This window comes from Tachypleus tridentatus, chromosome 4 (assembly GCF_004210375.1).
Source record: "Tachypleus tridentatus isolate NWPU-2018 chromosome 4, ASM421037v1, whole genome shotgun sequence".
NCBI classification, from domain to species: Eukaryota; Metazoa; Arthropoda; class Merostomata; order Xiphosura; family Limulidae; genus Tachypleus; species Tachypleus tridentatus.
This window is the reverse complement of record NC_134828.1, coordinates 74,267,132-74,284,496: the sequence shown is the minus strand read 5'-3', so window position 1 is coordinate 74,284,496 and position 17,365 is coordinate 74,267,132. Positions and strand designations below refer to the sequence as shown.

Genomic DNA, 17,365 nt, shown 5'->3' with positions numbered 1-17,365 from the left:
CATGGTTCAAGTTCAAACCGGTTTCTTCTCTATCGCACAACGTTGAATATTCCTAGCATGGCATCATGGATACAACTGAGCTTTGAAACAGACTTTCTTATACTTCTTATACAAAATGTTCAGCACTCATCATCGTAATAGATATACACCAAATTGTGAAGCGACTTTACGGAATATTATATGGCTGCTAAAACTAAAGTTGTTTTTAACGGCTAATATATATATATATATATATATACAAGCATTTATTTCATAGTTTTAAGTCTAGATAACGAATGGTCACTATAGGTGCAAAGTTGAGATTACGGGTCAAGAAGACAGTCCGTGCTGTTTGATCTTACCATCAATGGTCTCCATCACTTCAATATTTACAGAATAGAGTTAGGGGAACCCTGAAGCACCTTGAAATTCTATAATGACTAGTTCTAGTCCAATTAAGGCCCGGCATGGCCAGGTGGTTAAGGCACTCGACTCGTAATCCTAGGGTAGCGGGTTCGAATCCCCGTCACACCAAACATGCTCGCCCTTTCAGCCGTGGAGGTGTTATAATGTGACGGTTAATCCCACTATTTTTTGTAAAAGAGTAGTGCAAGAGTTGATAGTAAGTGGTGATGATTAGCTGCCTTCCCTCTTGTCTTACACTGCTAATTAGGGATAGCTAGTGCAGATAGCCCTCGAGTAGCTTTGCGCGAAATTCAAAACAAACGAAACCAAATCGTCCAATTAATAGAAAAATAGATCAGCGCTAAAAATTCGTTCTTATTAATCCTTTGAGCACATCTGACTTATGTAGATTTTTATTTCAATGTGAAAATGAAATTTATATAGGCATTTCACTCTATAATGAAATAATATGTATCTCAAAGTAGAAGTTACATGCAAATCCATTTTTGAACTAGATGAAACATACTGAGTATCTGAAACGCTGGATTTCTGTTTTCGTACCCATAGCAGTGTTCTGTAACTAGATGTTACAAACGAAAGAGTCAAAGATGTTAAGAAACTGGATATTTGGGTTAGTAAAGGATACATTGTGCGTATTTCTGTTGTTGTTATTATTATTATTTTAAACGCCAGTTTGTTTTAGTTGTAATAAACCAACATTGAGTCTCCTAATTATTTCAATTCAAATAAAACCACATCATTGAGAAAAAATCGGTTCTATCTTTACAAAATTACATGCAAACTTTGGCACGCTTATACCGTGCATATGTTTGCTTGTTTTTGTGAAGAAATGTCTTCACAACCACCTCAGTCACCACAATTATAGCCCATATGATGCCCGATAATTTTCTGACATTGCTATTCATACTAAACTGAAAAAAAAATACATTCGAATGTTCTTCATTTCAAACTTAATGTAAGACCGCCCACGGTGATAAAATGTGGTCTTCCAAGAATATATTTTTTTAAATATTTGAAGGCACCAAAGTCCCTGAGAGATTAGGACTCCTTTAATTAAAAAGTATAGCAAGAAAATCGTTGATCTTAACATCTGGCACATAGAGGTCGATCTGAGCTTTAAAGTGACAGGAATCCCTGTATTTATTGATTCATCACACACACACCCCATCGCCCACAATGCAAACATGTCGAATTACTAGCTTCAAACATATGTTTAATTGGCCTTAAACTTTTTTTTAAAGTTTTCAATGATTAGCAAGAAAAATTAAAAGTTTAAAAGTATGATTTTAAAACTACTGCAAAAACCGTACGATGTTTCGTTACAACTTATCGAAGTTCGTTATTTTCGTTTCTTACAAATGTGACATTTCCTCAAACAGAAACATATCTTAACCATTGGGTTTATAAATATCTATCTATAACTTGAAACGTTGTGATCATAAATCTCACTAGCAAAATATTTGGTTTACTGCTAAGCATACACTAGGCTATGGGTTATCTGTGCTGTGACCGTCTCGAGTATCGAAGCGCGGTTTTTAGCGTTAAAGTCCTTCAAGCTTACCGTTGAGCCACTGAATATTTTCATTATAGGATTGTAATGAGAAGAAAATTCATATTACATATTGTATACGCTATATGAACACTCCTTGTGTATTATGTTACTACCAGTCCCTGAAAATACTCATATTTCAGCTAACAGCACTTTCACATACTCTGAACTCTCTTAAGAAATAGAAGTGTACGACTGAAAAAAACTAAAACAACCTTCACCCAAACATCCATGATTCTTCAAAAGCTGTTTTTAACTCTGCATTTGCTTTATATATATGTTTCAGGGGTGGCTTGCTGGGGCTAAAACTATCCCAAAATATGCTTTAGCCTTTCTTGTAACCCCCTCACCCGATAAACAATGCTTACTGTTAAAGTAATTGATTCACTTTCTAAATAATTTACTATGTGTGTCCACAAAATGTAGAGCACAGCACATACACATAATATTTTATCTGGCTTATCCCAGTGTCCTGCTCCTGTACGGGTTTATAATTTCGGTTTAATTAAAACAAAGTTTGCACCAGAAGTAAATGTTACATGTTATGCACAAAACGAATCAATCTCTAGCTTCATAAACTTGCAGCTGTCCATTCTCATAATCTACAGGGGCAACATATATTGCAGAATGTGATGGTTATTTACATAAAAATTGACTGCAATGTGATAAAGAAAGTGTGCAAAGTTTAAACCCAAAAGCTTGAAGAAAGTGGGTTTTCAGATAGCATAGAGTTAGCAGCATTCGGCTTCGACACCGCTGTCATTATTAGTTAAGTAACAAAAAGCATACAATATCAAAACTCGTGTCATTAAACAAATAATAATAATAAAAGCTTATTCCGAAAAATAATTATACAAAATTTATCTTCTACAGCTACTTAAGCAAATTAACATTTTCTGCTAAAAAAGAGCCATCGAAACTACGTAAAATCGTTTTTGAATGTGTCCTTGACCAAGTCCGTAACCAAATTGAGCTTTGGTTAATACCAGCATGCTATACAACTTATAAATTGATGCACTGTACTGAGTATTAAGAGTTTCCACAACAAACATGAGATCTATCTTGGTGTCTACAGTAAATATTAAATTTAATTTGATTCGTTTTATTTTCACTTCAAATAAATCTTAAGGCTGTTCACGTTAGACAGTTATTCGTGATTGAGCTATTTCAAAATTAAAAAGTTGTTTTCTGGTTTCAGAAGCTACATTGTTGTTTCTTATTTTTAAGCAAAAAGCTACACATTTTACTATTTCTGCCCTATCCACTGCGGTGTCACAGCTTGATTTTTAGCCCTCAGATTACCGTTGAGCTACCGGGAGCTCGAAAGCTAAGACACCTTCGTTGCATACCCATACAATAAAAAAAGGCTTGCTTGTTTACTTTGAAGCAAAGCTGTATACAATAAACTATCTATACTCTGTCCGCTGCTAGAAATCAAACCACGGATTCTAGTATTATAAGTCCTTGAATTTACGTCTGATCCAAAGAATGACTACACAGAAAGTATTTAGACATAGAAATATATCTTTTCTACAACGCAGTCTGTTTTATTCCTTTACATTTGTTATGCCAGCAGTATAATCAGTGTTTCATTTGTTCATTGCATCTATCTCAAGTAACAGTTCTTCTTTAATGAATATTTCACACGTGAGCAACACAGTCACAGCATTAATTAATCACTGCAATAAACTACCAAGGACATCTAAGAATCTATAATTAGCGTATTATTGTACCTTTGTACCGGTACATTGTAATTACTTTTAAGCTATAAAAAAGAATGCATTAACATCAAGGTTGAATTATTTACATATTGCTATTAGGAGTTAGAAATTTATGAATAATATAAATCTTATATACCCTAACTGGTGAATTAAAAACCTGATGTGTGAAATGATAATAATGAACAACAACAGTGCTTCTCGCCATGTGTGAAATGTTAATAATGAACAACAACAACAACAGTACTTCTCGCCATGTGTGAAATGATAATAACGAATAACAACAACAAGTGTTTCTCGCTACATCTTCCGATGATCTCATTACTACATAAATTTCATTAGTAATTTCTCTGTTAGTAAACTGTTTGAAGTTCGTGTGTAAACAAATCCCAATTATGTGATTTTATCAGTCAATAAAGGTGAGTTGTTTTTTTATACCGTTTTGAAAGTTTTCAAATCTTTATGATATTCTGCGCGTGCAAATAAAAAGACACAAAACATATTGAATGCTATAAATTCTTAACTCAGCAGAGATATTAGAACAAGAAAATGTATAACTCTTCCAATCGTTTTACTTCATATGTCTTTCAGTGTAACAAAAGTCCCAAACTTCCCGTGCAGTACTGCATGTACGTTTCAGAACATATTCTCAGTATTAAAAAACAGAAAGAACAAATAAAATTAGCTTATTTTTAAGAAGCTCCCAATATCTGTCTTAAATAATTGTAACTGCATATCTCTTGCTCGAAATTTTCAAATATTTTGTCTGCAGTTTATCGTATGAATTTATTGTTTGTTTGTTTGTTTGTTTTTTAATTTAGCACAAAGCTACTCGAGGGATATCTGCGCTAGCTGTCCCTAACTCAGCAGTGTAAGACTAGAGTGAAGGCAGCTAGTCATCACCACCCACCGCCAACTCTTGGGCTACTCTTGTACCAACGAATAGTGAGATTTACCACCACATTATAACACCTCCACGGCTTAAAGGGCGAGCATGTTTGGTGTGACTAGAATTCAAACCCGCATGAATTCATTACTGACAGCACTTTGACACCTCTTGACCTTGGCAGTATATGTGGACGATTTTTCAATATCACTGTTTTGGTTTCTACGTTTTTCAGTTGGTCTAATGAAAAAAATCCTGTTTAAGTAATGTTCGTGAGAGGAAATAACGCGAAAGACAGAGTTATAGTGTTTTTGCTCTGTTTCGTTTAAATGCTAAAACAAAGTGAATCAAATCACGCTGTTAAAGTTGATTTATTCTCTACACATGGCTTTCAATCGTAAACAAAAAAAAAGTTTAACTGGAACCAGCTGTGGCACAATACTATCTTTTTCTTGTGCCTTTGTAAAACTGTATAAGAAAGCTCTCTAACATAACAAGCACATTGAATAAATATGTTTTCCTTACGCTGTATCATTATATTTAGAGAGTACGGATTAATAGTTTTAATTACTCGAAATATTATTAATTATTTGGTTAGAATAAAATAGGGCTAGCAACTAGCTATTGCTTAACGTTGGTTGGAAGTCAGTACAAAAAGGTTAAAAGTTAATGTTTCTTAGTTAATGAGAGAACAGATAAAGTAACAGAACTTCTTAAGTTTCCCAACTAGAAGAACATACGTATAATTTGTAATCATTAAGAGTTTAGAAAAATGGCAAAAAATAACAAAACTTCGAACACTAATATACGTTTACCAGTGTGGATACCTAAGTCATGCTACTTTTGTTGTTATTTCCCAGAAAGAGGGCCGAAGGCTGCCTGGAGGGATCACCTGTTTTAACCACTCCCAAAACCATACAGTATTGTGTTGTCTGTCAGTCGACAAACACTAAAATGACGTCACCCTAGGGACGCTTAAAATTAAAATTTGTGTACTGTTTTGACGTCAGTAAAACGTGCGCAAGCCATGCACCAAGAGAAACATTATGCACTATGTAAGTTACGAAACAGCATGACATGTGAAATAGAAAAGTAAGAAATTAAAATATTTGTTATTCTGTGAATGTACATCTAATTGTTAGAAATCTACGTGTTAGGAAGTTGCGTGTATCTTTTATCTTTAAATACGCACGTAAAGATAGGCATATCGACAAAAGAACAAAAATTGTCTTTAATGCTCGAAGAAAGGTGCTTTGATAAAAATGAGTAAACAATGCTACAGAATATCAAAGCAGGTGTTCTTAAGGAACATCCGGGACTCGGAGAAAACTGGTTGTGAAATCGGATCGTTACAAAAACTACGTTTTAAAGATAAAAGGTTTTAGTTTCTCGTGACCAATGAAACGTTATTTAAAAGGAAAAATTGGTATTTCAGCCTGTTACAATATTCAATTTAATACTTTTTTATGCTTTTTTTTTTTTTTTTACTTTTCATTATTAGTATGCTCTTATTCTGGATGCTCACATTAAAGTACAGGCACAAAGTGCTCCATGCAGCACGTGATAGCACAGGCCTCACGCAGTCAATAAACGTGCGTTCACTTCTAAAGCCAAAAATCGAACAGGGCTTATCCAAATAGTGAACGACGGAGATTCGTTTGTGTTAGTTGCTATAGCAACAGCTTCTACATACCAAGTAGTCTTGCATTTAATAAGTTTGTTTTAACACCTAAACCTTACGAAAAACAACGAACATAAATTTTAAAAAATCCAATAGAAATATTACTGAAATTGGGGTTTCAACAATATTTTCCATGAAGTGCCTTGATTCGTAAAACATGACGAATATGTTTCATTATTCAAAATGATCTTTTGACAGCACTCTTATATTCTGTAAGCCTGAAATATATGTTTATGTTTAAAAATTTACTTTCTTATTAAGTAGTAGCCATTTTTTCAGAAATCGCACGTATCATAAACAAATAAATATGTAAATTTAATGACTCGAAAGGGTGACAAGTCAATCGTAGAAAGTTAATTGTCACTAGGAAATATTCGATCATTCTCGATAAACTTTGAAACGCTTATACCATCAAACGACATCTCAAATATTATACAGTTTCAGTAATTTGAACGAAATTTTGAAATATTTTCACAGGGATGTACTTCCATGTTTGTCGAAAAAACCGAACTTTAATCTTAATATAAACTATATTTAGTTACCGCACTCGAGTATAATTCTTTTGGACAACCACTTATTTTCAACCAAAATTTATTAATTAAGTCAATTAAACTGAATATCGTTTTATCTGTATTCATGCACCATCAGAAGATCATAAAATTCTGGTAAAATAAAACATTAACTTACCACTTTATTAATAAATTAGGAATTGGACGTGGCCCAACAGTTATCGTACAAGGAATGTGAATCTGTGAACTCACTGATCGCGTCATGTTGTCGAGAAAAAAAATGTAATATGGACTGGAACTGTGCTAAAATAATGGCAATCAAATCCCACCAACTGGTTAGACACGAGTAGTCCAAGAGTTGGCGGTGGGCGTTGTTGACTAATTGCCTTTTCTTTTGTCTATGAAACTGAGTTAATGCACAACAAAACCTTTCAAGCATGCAAACAACGTTAGCAGGATAATTTTCCCACAATACATTTTTCTTTATTTTCACAAAACATCACACACATTTTAAGAAACGCCTTACGCTTGTTACATAAAGATCCATATAATAATAACTTGTGTTAGTGGATGTGCCATTTGAGGGTGGAGGGATGAATTACGTTGTACACTAGCACGCGCATTCACTGAAAATAAAACTCCTGTATAATTTAAAATATTGAAACAAGCGAGAGGATTCTTTAGCCTGGTTTATATGCTGCAATTGATGTTTTTGAGGCCCGTTGTGCAACTACAGGAAATATTTCGGACAAACTTTCAATGATTTTTTGTTATTTTAATTTCCATAGTACAGAACATCTTTTCAGTCCGTCTCAACAATATAGACAAGGCTTAATACAACATTTCTTTAACGTTGTCAAATTGACTTGAGCATTTTATGGCAAAATGTAGGGGTAAATACATCATTCTTTGATAAAGAAACGAAAGTTACTGATGGGGTAGAATTGCCCTTCAACAACCAATCACTGTTTATTACCGAAGAAAGAAAGAATATTATTGTCAAGAGACACCAGCAGGTTTGAGTGAAACTAACAGTCAACTATTCATTATTATAGTACTCTATACTACTGCCTACGGAGACACGAATACTGTTCAGAGATTTTGTTCTCTAATTTTCAGTGGCTCCGTCATTATCAGAAGAAGGTTTGCCATCATTCTCAAGTTTGCTACTATTAATAGTAGGAACGTGGATGTTACTGATGTACCATGTTTTCCCAACGGCTATCAAAAGGTATTTCATTTTTAGTTTTTCATTATTATCAAAGAGGAAGTGAATAGTATTATATTTATCCTAAAGGTAAAATGGGATCTTTTATTATTAGAGATTTGTTTATCATTTTACCAGAGCATGTGCATAACATTTAATGAAGCAAGGTTTAATTTTTTTCTCCTGTAAATATCAAATGATCTTTTATTTTTAGGGGCTTTGCAATTGATATCAGAGAGAGAACTTGGGTATTACTTTTGTATTGCTGCCTGTAAAATATGAATCTTGTTTAGTCCGGTAAGTTCTGATAACAATGTCTTCAATTCTAGGAATAAATTTTCTTCTACTTTCTTAGCTTCGAACACCGTCACACCAAACATGCTCGCCCTTTTAGTTGTGAGGGCGTTATAATGTTCCGAGCAATCCCACTATTCGTTGGTAAAAGAGTAGCCCAACAGGTGGTGGTGGGTGGTGATGATTAGTTGCCTTTCTTCTAGTATTGCACAGCTAAATTAAGGGCGGGTAGCGCAGATAGCCTTCGAGCAGTTTTGCGCGAAATTCAAAACAAACAAACAAACCAAAACTTTCTTAGCATACGAAAAATACTATTTAAATTCCTATTTAACTGCTGATTTAAATAGATAAATTTAATTGTGATTCATTTTTAAACAAACAGGTGGTTGTACAGTTATTGAGCTTAAAAGGAGTCTCTGTTAATAATGAACGTGGTGAGATGTAATAAACTGTGGGAGAATTGCTATTTAGAAAAATGAGTTAAATTAATTAATTTCATTTATCCGAAAAACTTTTGAATATTTTGTATTTATACATGACATGATGCGTTTCATTTTTAATTTGATTTGTGAGATTCAATTGTCCAGACATTTATATGTTATATTAACTAGAAGTTCAATTAACGCAGGAACTTTAAAATAACCAATAACAACTACCACACAGTCAGAAATTGGGAAGTGATTTTACATTGTATTCCTAGAGGTTTCTAATTAGGTTAGAAATGTTCGCGTCGAATAAAAAATATTTGAATAGTGTTTACTTTTGCCAAGACACCGAATTTTTATATCATCTAACGAGTAAAAAATAAATTTATTTTGTATGAGAATACCATTAACAAATGGAAAATTATTTCAAACCTATGATATTATATCCAGTCACTTTTATACAAGAATGTGGTTTGGTTTATTTGGAATTAAGCGCAAAGCTACACAATAGACTATCCGTACTCAAAAAATATCGAAACCCGGTTTCTAGCGCTGTGAGTCCGCAGACATACCGCCGTGCCACTAGGGGGCTTTATATAAACTAAGTTTCTGTGAATAACTATTTCAGCAATGAAAGTGGTAAACAGAAATTATATCAGTTTCGAACGCGAAATTTCAGGGTTTTTTTAAATACATGGACAATTCTTCAAACAGAAATTTCGAAAAAATCCTAAGAGTAACCCCTAGCGAGTGAAACCGATATGAATTTCAACCTTCTAAGATGGGTATGGAACATCATAATGTCAAAAGTATTTGTTCTGGAGTAAATTCGTTTAGTTTCATTTAAAAACATCATTAACTTGCTGTTTTTGTACTTCAGAAAGTTTTGTCTGATTATGATTGTTCAATGTTTCAACAAAAAAAATACCAGCGTGATTAAAAATGAAGTCTACGTCTTTAGTGCAAAACCCTTCAAAGCGCTGCTTAAAGTTAGGGCAAAAAAATGGACGAAAACATAATGCAAAATACAAAAAACTTTCAAAATCACATTGAAAACATTTAATAACTCTGTCCAAGGTCAATAAAATAAAACAATACATTAGGCTTATCAAGGGCTTAGAAACATAATGAATATTTAACAGAACTTACTAATAGAGGCAAAATAATCCATAACAATTATAGTAGATTCATATAAATAAAACTGCTACTGTCATGTTTCTCTCCTTTGTACTTCACGAGGCTTAAGTGACAAAGGTTATTTTCCCATTATGCGATCTGCATGAATATTTAGCCTTTTACATACTTTAAAATAATTTAAAGCATAAAAGGATAAAATACCAGCTAAAACACTTCAAACTGATTTTCAAAAGTAATGATAAGTAGATTTTATTTTGTTTGCGTTTGACTGTTTCCAGCTTACTGAAAAAGAAGAACACTAGAAATATATGAAGGGCATTATATTTTTTAAATTAATCAACAAGCTTATTTTTAATTCAGATGTATTATATATAAATATAAAACAATGTCCGATTACATAACACAGGAGATTGTTCCGCGCACATACGAATTAGGATTTCACGCGTCTTTGATAAGTACTTTAACCAGCTCAACGAGACAGCGTTCCAGTTTCTGAAAAGAACTCTCCTCCCCAGAAAAAAACAACTTATAAGATGACTGTTAACTGTAGACTCGCCTTTTAAACAATAATACTCTCCACGTCATTATTTTTCATGAGGCAAACTAATATAAAAGAATGCAAAAGGCAATGATTGGTTTGAGTTTCGCGCAAAGCTACACGAGGGCTATCTATGCGAGCCGTCCCTAATTTCGCAAAGTAAGACTAGAGGGAAGGCAGCTAGTCATCACTACCCACCGCCATATCTTGGGCTACTTTTTTACCAACGAACAGTGGGATTGACCATTAAATTATAACGCCCCCACGGCTGAAAGGGCGAGCATGTTTGGCACGACGGGGATGCGAACCTCAGCTTACGAGTCGAGTGCCTTAACAACCTGACCATGAAGGGCCGAAAAAGGCATTCAATAAAAGTATTAAAATTATTTCGACACATTTTGTCAGTTTTAGTTGTAATCTCTTACCAAAATAATTACATTTCATAACACTTGCTTCAACTTTATCTAACGTTTTCTTAGTTCTCTATTCGTACCAATATTGTCCTCAACGGTTATGTAACTTCTTTTTAGTTATTTTTAACGGAGTTTATTTATCAAACAAGAACGAGTATTTACTAGTTAAAATACAAAGGAGTGTTATAGAAAGAAAATGGGTATGAAAGAAAACGGAAAAATACAACTGAAAATGTATGTGGATGCGTAGTTGCATTGGTTAATTTTCCAACAACTAGCCAGGTGCTATAGTTGTTGGAAAACTAACCAATCTTTCATATTCCACTGACTTGGCAAGTATAGAAAGAGTAATATTTCATTAGACAACAGAGCTTGAAGTATGACCAGCTGGTCGGTGCCAAATTTCTCCAGAAAATAAAAAGAGAGAGCTTTAGCGTACTGGTGCAAGTTAAAAAACAAACACTCATACATATTTTTATTGGATAAAAGAACGTCGCTAAAACTGAACAGATCGTCAGTTAACTTTTGTAAGAATTTCTAGCCAGGTTTTTTTGTTTTTTTTTCAATTATGAAATAATGATCACGTGCCATGCTAACCTTGTAATACGTCAAAGTAGAAAGCAAGATTTTTCCAAGCAATACTGTTAAACCATAAATTATTTTACATAAAATGCTTTTGGATTTCAGGTTTATCGTAGTTGTCGAATTGCATAAAAACAATGAAATTAATGACGCATTCAGTCGCTTGGTACAGTGGTGTGATTTAGATAACTTTGAGATTGATCTTTCTAGAACATGATTTTTCCTTCATTTTCAGAATCTGCTTCTGATTATTTTTCCCTTTCCATATTGTGAAACTTCTCTCTCTCTTGTAATGAGAACTTTCTATTTTCAATGTGAAAGTGAAAAGACTTTGAAGCAACTTCATGACAGATTAATGGAATTCTTCCAGCTATTTTACAATAAAAAGGTGATTCTGCAACCTGGAGGCGCTAAAGTAAAGTAGAATGTTGAAAGCAAATCAAGCGAGATCGGCTCTCCAGTAAAAACCTTCAAAACTTCCCGTCTCACTGACATCAGCGAGATTACTTTACAAAAAATAAGATCAAATACTAACAGTCTTGATTTGTTTTTTTTTCCACAGAGAAGAAAACTAACATAAACAACTAAAACCTGATGAGTTTATCTAAAACCGTACAAAAATTTCCTGAGATCTTTGTTCTAAAAACATTATTTTTTGCTGTATACTGCATAAAGGTTGTGAGTTCTTTATGAACAACTTTGCCCTTATTCTAGTGTAGGTCCGACATGGGCAGGTGGATTAAGGGTTCAAATCCCCGTCGCACCAAACATGCTCGCCCTTATAGTCGTGGGGGCGTTATAATGTAATGGTCAATTCCACTATTCTTTAGTGAAAGAGTAGCCCAAGAGTTGGCGGTGAGTGGTGATGACTAGCTACCTTCCCTCTAGTCTTACACTGCTAAATTAGGGACGGCTAGTGCAGATAACCCTCGTGTAGCTTTGCGCGAAATTCAAAAACAAACAATTCTAGTGTAACCACCGTTTCAACAAGTTAGCAAGATTTTAATGTTGTAACGTTTTCTTTCGCTGGACGAATTACTTTAAATGAATTAGTTAAAATAATTCGAAATCCATTCCACACAACGATAATAAGTTAGTTATTTTTTCTTTAACGTTTCTACAATTTGTAAGCCTAAATTTACAAATGACGTTCTAACCGTTAGAATCTAACGAGAATATGACTCCCGTAAATATAAACTTACTTCAAATACTTCACGTAATTAAACTGATCGGTTCACTACTGACTGTTTCAACTGAAAGCGAAACACAATAAATCGATGTTTCACTTTATCTTATACTTATAGTCTACTCTCGTCTTTCAGTACTCTTCGAAGTTATTAAGTTTTCGTGATTTCGAACTTAACACTTTCTAAGCCTACTCCCACAATCTTACTTGATCTATCGTTTTACCCGCCCTCTAGTTAACATCTGAATTAAAACGTTAAAATTGTAGCCCAGAATACACACAAAATATGGCCAATGACCTTAGAGTTAATTTGTATACCAATGAAATTTCAGTGAAGTTTCACAATATTCCTTCGAATTACTGCATTCTTTTGCTTGTATTCATAATAACGAGTTTAAGCTGTGAAACAGATCACTTAAAACGAACATGACATCATGAATGCAATTTTTCTTACTTGGTATATTCTTAAATAACTAAGGATAACACACTTGAGGTCATTAGCAAACTTAAAACTTGGATTCTGTAAGTGAATGAAATCAAGTTTCAATTTTTTATGTTTCAGTATTACAGAAAGCTTGCAGACTGTTCACTCACCTTTTAATTATTACTACACTTATCACTATAACTTTCCCGTTCCTTTGTTAAATTTCACTAGTTTAAATTGCGAGTTTATGAACATTATGCAGATTTCATGAAGTAAGAACAATCAGTTTTAGGCAGCTAAAAACGATTAATAATAATGCTACTCAGATAACAAAAACACTCACACCTGAATATCTGGCATGTTTCTTTTATCTTCTTTGCAATGGACATATGATGACTATCGTATCGCGAAGCCGTGATACGATTGTATCGATATGTTGTCTGATACAGTATCAATTACGTGCCTTCACGAAATATAGCAAGTTTCAGTAAACATTATAATTCTTTTGTACAGAAAAAAACAACTTTCTTATTAAGTATTTTTGCTAGAAATTAATGTTTTAATACATGGAGTCAAATTAGTCACTGCTCAAAGTGTAAAGCAATTTTCATGTTAACATTGAAAATATATTTTCCATCTAAAAATTAACACGCTCCTTTTGTGTAATATATTAAACCTCCCGAAATAAATTTCCAACCTTTTCTCGATATATCTTCATATTTTATCTGCTATATTAACTACCTTATTTTTATGTGAAGTCGGCCACTTCGACCACCCTCGTAACCACCATAAAAACACAAAATAAATCAAAATTAGTATTTTTCTTTTTTCTAAACTTACTTCAAACTGTAGCAGGAAACCACGTTTGCTTATATTAAATAACTTAATGCTCTTAACATAATACACCCGTTTCTAATGTAATTATATTGTTAAGACTGTCAAACTTTGTTTAAAAAAGTTGGTAAAACTTCTGTATCTAGATACATATCGTATCATGTCAGAGCTACTAATTAGATGGCCCGGCATGGCCAAGCGTGTTAAGGCATGCGACTCGTAATCTGAGGAAGTCGCGGGTTCGCATCACGGTCGCGCCAAACATGCTCGCCTTTCAGCCGTGGGAGCGTATAATGTTACAGTCAATCCCACTATTCGTTGGTAAAAGAGTAGCCCAAGAGTTGGCGGTGGGTGGTGATGACTAGTTGCCTTCCCTCTAGTCTTACACTGCTAAATTAGGGACGGCTAGCACAGATAGTCCTCGAGTAGCTTTGTGCGAAATTCCAAAACAAACAAACCTACTAATTAGAATGATGGGATAGCATTGTCTTGACTCTATAAATATGTAGTATTGCCTCAGCTGTTCCAAATACTTGAATGCCGCTATCCTCATGTTTCTGAATAAACACTTACATCGCGTGAAAGAAGTAACTCCATATCTGTTTTAGCTGAAGAGAGATAAGTAGTTAAAAAGGTGATAAAATCATATTTTCTTCTTCTTGTCCTTGTTAAAGAGCAAAACACGTACAATGAACAAAGACGTCCTGAGATGAAACAAAATTCCACTGGCAGATATAAAACTGAAATTGGGGTTTACAACTGTAGAATATAAATTATCTTTTTTTTATTTTAAAGGTTAAACACTTTAAAAAATAATATAAAATGTTTCAGTTCAACAAAAAGAAATTGGGAAATACTAGACCCTCGTTTTATTGTTACTAGAACAGGTAGCATTAATATAATATAAAAAGTATTCCCCAATTTGTTCTTGTTTTACTTATTCACTTTAATTGTTTAATCAGTTTTAAAATATATTCTTCACATTTTTAAAGGATATATTCAAAAATGTTTTTTGTAGAAGTTTCAAACTTTTAGAAATAAAACGGTATGTGTTCTTCTTACAATCGATTGAAACAAATACACTTATTTGTTATATTCGTCTGACGTCGAAACCCCAAAAATGTAGAATATGTAGTGATAGTAGTTATCACAAGATGGCAGCAGATTAGTAAGGCAATGTCCTCGAAATTTCTAACAACGCAGAATTTCTATGCTTTCAAGCCACAGTGTGTATGCCCAGAAACTAGGTACGAACATATAAATCTGGTTTAACGCTTGGAAATAAAAATAATTTACATTCCAATACTAATTTCCAGTTGCGATAGATGTATAAATTGCAGTTCATTTCGACTGTAATTAAGGTTATAAAACAGTAAACCTTTTACTAAATTATAGTTATTTAGTGAACGCCGACTCGTATAAGAAAAGAATGTAATAATACGAAACTATCAGAATTTAGATGAAATACAGTTCAATTAAGGCTTAACAAATTCATTTGTAAATGCATCAGTATATTGTGTTTTTGAGGTATGAGATGTCTCTTCAGCCATAAACATTGAATGGCGAGTCTACAAAATAAGCAGGCGTTGTAAAAACTTCTGCTGCGCTTCCCATCATATATATAAAGAAAATTAATGACTTACAGGGTAAAGAGCATCTAGTGTCATTCACGTGAGATTCGTTCTTCCAACTTCTACTCTCAAACCATGTAACTGCTCAAACTAAATTCAGAATTGCTATCAAGTTTTCAGAAACTTTTGTTTTTTACAAAACTAATAGTGATTAAACATAGTTCTTGGTATAATGTTGTTTTTCTTTCCTTTTACGCTGAACTATTTATTACTAAACAGTTATTTCAATTTTTTAATTAAACCGATAGATGGTCGGTCCCTAAATATACATTTTAGTATTTTGTATCACCTTTACAATTACGATCTGGTATATTAATATCAGTGGGCTGATTTAACCCATAATATCACTTTCAGAGGACATATCTTCTTGAGGGGATTAATATTCCCCCCCCCCCGAAAATAAAAACAACTAAAAAAAGATTAAACATTACCATACATATCGAAAGAAAATAAATGTTATAACTTATCATTTAGTTTACACATTTCAAGATTTTAGTGTTTTAATTTTGTTCCATATATTAGCGCAAAGCTGCACAAGACCTATCTACCCTAGTCACTCGTTCTTCTGATACGATAAACTAGACCAGATGAAAGAAAGTTAGTCGATCACCAAGTCTATCACTTACTTTTGTCTGATCCAATAGTAGATTTTGATCGTCACTCTTATAGCAAACCCATTACTAAAAGGTTTGGAGAGCGTTTGTCTCGGCAACGGGTAACAGGCCTTGGATCCTTGGATTCACAGTCCGGACATACTAAATGCTAGGAAAAGACATATGACTGTTTCATTTCTCCCTAGCGGTATATATATATGTATAATAAAACTAACATGGTACCCACACTGTGTTCGTGAATGTTTCATTTTAGAAACGATTTTTCATTGAACACGGTAAAATGTTTAAACCCATCCTTGACGATCTCATTATTAATTTTACTAATTACCATGTAATCCTCTTACTGATACAGTCATGGTCGCATTTACTTACGTTACAGTTTAAGAAATGCGGAACTGCAACTTCATCGGATACAAACACAGATGCCATTCTTACAAAAACGTCTTATTCAATCAATAATGGAATAAAAGCCTCGTACATCAACTTTTCCTGGTATGACACTGTCTAAATAACTCATTAGGTCATGAGTTCTCTGCCATCGTAACAATTTATCAAAGCAAAAATATCCTAAAACACCCCACAGAGGAAGGTTTGAGGACTTACAACGACAAAATCTGAGGTTTGGTTTCCGCGTTGGACTGAGCGAAAAATGGTCTTTTTGGTAGTTTTGTAATAAAAAAACAAACAGTACCTCGAAACCGAAATCTGTAATAAGAATAAAAAACTAACACAATGAAGCTGTGCTAGACTTTATACTTGGCAGTAACAGGACACGAACCATTACACCTGAGCTTCACAGTCCGGTACATGTGGCAGTAACAGGACACGAACCATACAGTGGTTCTCGCTCAGCCTGTCATCGATTTCTCTAATATAATTTTGACTAGTAAAAAATCAGACACTTCGAAAACACGCTGCATTCTTTCATATGTCATAAACAAAAATTATTTCCTTCCTCCACCGCACAAGGACGAACGCGGAATAGTAGTTAGCATACTTGAACTGTAAGTACGAAAATTCGAAATTTGAAACTCCCTGCAGTCAAAAAGTGCTTTGTACTTTAGAAACATGGGTAAATTATAAGATTGACGACCATATCCTACTGTTCGAGAAGACATGAATAACTCAAGATTTAATTATAATTAGTGTTGTTAACTAACTGATTTCCCTCCAGCATGGACAAACCATTGCAGAGTTTTACTTAGAACTTCTACAATTTAATAAGGTTTTAATAACTCTCAGGTCTAAACGTATATAAACTTAACTCAAAAATCACCACCAGTTAGCTCAAACTTTTAATTTAGGTAGCTTCTACTTCCTGTTGCAAAGAAA

At 33.6% G+C, this 17,365-nt stretch overlaps 1 protein-coding gene and 1 long non-coding RNA gene across 5 annotated transcripts in view; one reads left to right on the top strand and one right to left on the bottom strand.

Annotated features, from left to right (window-relative positions):
• The window catches only part of LOC143249451 (uncharacterized), a 202,706-nt gene that overhangs the window by 143,866 nt on the left and 41,475 nt on the right, over positions 1 to 17,365 (bottom strand). The gene's annotated exons all lie outside the window — the stretch shown is intronic.
• Positions 7,345 to 17,365, top strand: part of LOC143249452 (uncharacterized) — a 32,364-nt gene continuing 22,343 nt past the window's right edge. The window contains exon 1 of the long non-coding RNA XR_013027783.1: positions 7,345 to 7,979. This is a non-coding gene — a long non-coding RNA (uncharacterized LOC143249452). The remainder of the gene's footprint in view (positions 7,980 to 17,365) is intronic.